The following is a 4724-nucleotide window of genomic DNA, read 5'->3' as shown; positions in this document are numbered from 1 at the left end:
GGGGAAATTAGGGAAAGGGCTGTCCAGCCCTGGCACAGCTGCCCAGAGCAGTGGTCCCCATCCCTGAGGGGGATTTCAAAGCCCTGTGGATGTGACACGTGGGGACATGGGACAGTGGTGGTCCTGGCAGTCCTGAGGAGCAGTTTTCTGACCTAAATGAGTCTAAATGTTGTTCTGGAGTTTGGGATAGGAGCACATCCTGGGGAGACCCCTGGCATTTGGGATGTGATTTCACAGCTCTTTAGGAAAAGGACTTGCTGCATGGAGAGGTCTCTGGGAGGGAGCAGAGGTGGTGTTGGTAGCAGTGCCTGCACAGCAGCAGGGTGGTGGCAGCGGGGTTTGTAGAGCAGCCAGGAGATGGAGCCCACATACAAGACACCACAGATTCCAGCCTCCTGCCATGGGCAGGGACACCTTCCACTATCCCAGGGTGCTCCAAGCCCCAAGCTCCCAAGCTCCAAGCCTGGCCTTGAATACTGCCAGGGATGGAACAGTCACAGCTTTTCTCTTGGCAACCTGTGCCACGGCCTCCCCACCTTCACAGGGAACAATTCCTTCCCAATATCCCATCTAACCCTGCAGTGGGAAGCCATTCCCTGTGTCCTGTCCCTCCATCCCTTGTCTCAAGTCTCTCTCCAACTTTCTTGTAAGCCCTCTTTTAGGCATGCAGCCTGATCTCATCTCTGCTGGTCCATGTTGAATGCAGACTTTCAGGCTGGTGTGGGGGTGCTCTGGTGAGGGTCAGCTCTGGGCATCACCACGTTAGGGGGTTTGCAGGATGGCTTATCCCACCTTTCCATCTTCTCAAGGGCAAAGAGCCCTGATGGCCTTTTCTTTTGGTCTCAAGACCCCTGACTGTCACACGCATCCAATGACCCAAATGCAGCCCCCTTGCACAGGGGGCACATGCTGGGTTGTGGGTGGGCTCAGCTCACACATCTGTCCTGAGTAAAGAGACACATGTGCAGCTCTTGTGACTACATAGAGCATCCTCTGCTGTGTGGTCACATCCCCCAGTTGTGACAAGAGGGCTGGCTTTGGGACAGACCGTGTCACAAAACCAGTGGAAAACGGAGGAAGAGCACCATTCCCCAGAGTCCACATGTGGTTTGCGGGCTCAGCCTGCAAAGTTTGTGGTCCAGCACGGCTGGAATGTTCCTTGCTATTGCCACCACCATAAAATACACCCAGAATTGTGTTTGCCTGATTCTTCTGTGCCTCTGCTCTGTTTGCAGAAGTACAGTTCTGGCTGGGGCTTTCACACAAACCAATTTCCTCCTCTTCCTGAAAGGCAGGTTTGCTAACACCACAGACAAGGTGATGTGTCCTTCTGCTGTGACAAGCACACAGGAAGAATATGGGAGCTTCCATATCATTACCTCCTGGCTCAACGAGACACCCTGAGATACAGAAACAGAAAATCATCCCTGACTTTTAGATCACCCTTCCTGAGGAAGGCTGTAGGTACCTCTTGCCACGGCTGGGTACTCAGCTGCCTTGTCTCAGCATCTCAAGGCAGGTGATCCTTGGGCCACAGAACCTATAAAAGGGAGACCCCCCCTACAAGTGTGAGACCATGCTTATAAGCTCAAGATGAAGTCATCTTTGTTTTATCATCCATAACACATTCATGCCTCCTTCCAGAGAGCACTTTTTCTTGGCTCTTGGGTCTTCCTCATGATGCCAAGTGACCAAAGGCAAGGAAAATCCTTTCCAGAACCCAAGAGCCTGTCTTGGGCTGTGGTCTGAGCACTAATATCCCATTAAGCAAAAAGGACTGGATTTCAGCAGTTGTTATTTTACATTTTCACAAGAAAACAGGATTTTCTTGGTCTGGGACATCTGCCCTGTGCAATCAGATGCTCTGCAGCACAGCAGCAGGACCAAGACCTGAACTCCTCAACGCCCGTTCCAGCCGTAACTATGATGGGCGTCAGTGAAGATTTTCAAGTCAGATCATCCACATATCTTGCTCAGCTTCCCAAAGAGCTTCTCTCTTCACTGTGAGGATGTTCTGTACAGGAAGATGGGAGCAATGGGCCTATCCCCAGCACATGAGAGCCTTGTCCACCAGCTCCAGTACAAAACATCTCCTAGAGATTTGTGCTTCCCACAGCTCCCTCTGGGGAGGATCGCCCCAGCACATCCCACCCGCCCGTGGGGCCCCCTGCTCATAATGCCCCTTTATAAGGCTTCACAAAGGCCTTCTTGGTTCATCTCCAGGCTGCTCCGAAAGGTTGCCAAGGGTGTCTTCGCAAACAATAAGGGGCTGTGTTTGTAAGGCGGCTGCAGTCACAAATGCCTTTTTTGTGACCTGCAAGTGAAAATAGCTCCTTCTTTCCCAGCAGATCTTCTGCTGTGTCTTCAAGTCACCTCTGAGGGCTGGAGTAGTGTGGCAGCCATGGGGCTGCTGGGGGGAGCAAGCTCTCTCCTTTTGCTGACATCCTTCCATCTGAGTCCTGTCATGAGCTTTTTCTTGCTTGTGCAGTCCAAGAGGCTCAAAGAGCATTTGGCATCACCTGGAAATGGTCTTCATGATATAATTTTGTCAAGTAATTCAGACAGCTGGATGGATATCCTGCTGGACTCCTTGGGATGTGGGTCTTCCCTAACCATGCCAACAAACCAGGCTCTTAGTGCCAGGAGACATCCCAGTGAAAAGATCTCAGAGGGTGTTTGAATACACTTCCCAGAAGAGGCCAGAGCTGCACAGGTATGTGGCACACTTCATTTCTGCTCCAAAAATCATTAACTCACTGAGCTGTGCAAAAGAAGTGCCACCCAAAGGATTTGGGGTGCCCAAGGTTCTGCAGTACTGGGAGGTGTCAAAAGGGCCTTGCAAGGAGTGGATTTACAATGCAAATTAATTTTAATTATATAAAATGAATGAAATATTAACAATTAAATTATTTCCTGTGAAGGTGATGAGGCCCTCACACAGGCTGCCCAGAGAAGCTGTGGCTGCCCCATCCCTGGAATTGTCCAGGGCCAGGTTGGACAGGGTTTGGAGCACCCTCAGCTAGTGGAAGGTGTCCCTGCCCATGGCAGGGGAATTGAAACTGGATAACCTTTAAATTCTCTTCCAACACAAACCATTCTGTGATTCTGTTATTTCCTGGGCTCAGCCTCCCAGAAGCCAGAAGAAAAAAGGTCTTATGAAAGTCACATTTATCCTTCCAACTTAAGCAGTTGTATGTGTGGCAAATTTGGAAAGCTCAGCATTATTTAATTTTTTAAGCCCAAAGACACTTTTGGGGTGGCACAGGAGGGGATATTGAACTATACTTAAAAACCCTCCTATCACAGTCAGGCCAGCTTAGTAGCACAGAGAGCCAGGGCAGAGCCTGCCCAGCCTCAGATTCTTCTCTAACCCTGGCCTGCTTAGAGACTTCCTTCCGTCCCAAATCACTGCCCTGTATTGAAGGTGGTTGTTAAAAAATATTAAAAGCCTTCACAGAGGCAGGTAGCTGAGAACTGAGCTCAAAGCACCCAGGCATGTGTCCCTTGGAAGCAAAGGTCACATGTGTCCACCAAGGTAGTGATACAAGTGGTCTGGGGCAGGAGCAGGCAGAATATTGAAGGATATATGGCTCCATTGAGAAGCTGAAGGACATGGGAACAGTTTGTGTGACTTAACTTGGTGTCAAGGCTAAGATAATGCCTGATGAGTGCAACCACTCTCAGGCATCCTCAGGATGGAGGGAGGAGAACACAGAGCAGTCCAGGCAGAGAGTAAGCAGCTCATGCACACAAAGCATGCTGTGGCTTCCCAGACTTCCAGGACTCCAAATAAACCCCACAGCCTGGGATGTGGCAACAGAGTGGAGAAATAAATACTCAAAAAGAATTTAAAGAAAAGAGTGGCAAGATGGTTGCTATAGAACAAAGCCCCATCAAAGGTTGTATAGATGGATAGTTCTTCTGGACAAATCTGGTCCTATATTGTGCTCCTTCCCAGGATCCCGCTGAGCTCTTCTATTTCCCCAGGCATTCCTACATGGCCAGTGCAACAATTCAATATTTTCAGCTCTCCAGATTGTAGGTGGGTTTAGGAAGCTAGGAATATTTAAGAGAACTTGTCAAGAACTGGTTGTATACAAATAAATTTTAAAGTAGTCCTGTAAAGCCTTCTACTATCTCGACAGTGGGAGGATGACAGAGAGGACAGACAGAAGAGAGACAAGACTTCCTACAGATTCACAGTGAAGGGATGAGGTGCAATTTGCAGGAAAAAGAAATCCAACTGGTTATAAGGAAGGAAAAATGCACCATGAGGGTAACTGAACAGAGGAAGAGGAACAGGTATTTTAGGAATCTGTGTAATGAGGTGAAACCACTGATCAGTGGTTTCAAGACAGGTGTATGAAGGCTTGACCAGCCCTCATCAACACGCTGTCTTGAATTGCTATTTGTACTGCATAGGTAGAAGTGTTTGGTTAATGGTTGGACTCAATGATCTTAGATCTCTTTTCCAATCTAAATGATTCTATGATTCTGAATCTGACCATATTATAACATATCTGATCACCAAATCAGCAGAAAAAAAGCCTGACCAAGAAGCTTTGCAGCTTCTTGAAGCCACCTACAGCTGGAGCAACACTTTATGTTCATTTGCTAAATTAACAACATCTCTAGATAATTTCCTCCCTGGTTGCAGAGGACCTTCCCATCAGAGCCTCTCCTCCATGCTGCCTTTGCCCCATGGTCTGTCAGAGGCTATTCCA

General features: G+C 48.6%; 1 long non-coding RNA gene across 1 annotated transcript; it reads left to right on the top strand.

Moving 5' to 3' along the window:
- The first annotated feature begins 1031 nt into the window (after nucleotides 1-1031).
- LOC137473306 (uncharacterized) lies at nucleotides 1032-2897 on the top strand. The gene is made up of 2 exons (XR_010998686.1): nucleotides 1032-1317; nucleotides 2349-2897. It is a non-coding gene; the product is annotated as an uncharacterized lncRNA (long non-coding RNA).
- Nucleotides 2898-4724: the final 1827 nt, after the last annotated feature.

This window comes from Anomalospiza imberbis, chromosome 4 (genome assembly GCF_031753505.1).
Source record: "Anomalospiza imberbis isolate Cuckoo-Finch-1a 21T00152 chromosome 4, ASM3175350v1, whole genome shotgun sequence".
NCBI lineage: Eukaryota > Metazoa > Chordata > Aves > Passeriformes > Viduidae > Anomalospiza > Anomalospiza imberbis.
This window is presented reverse-complemented; position numbering and strand designations above follow the sequence as displayed.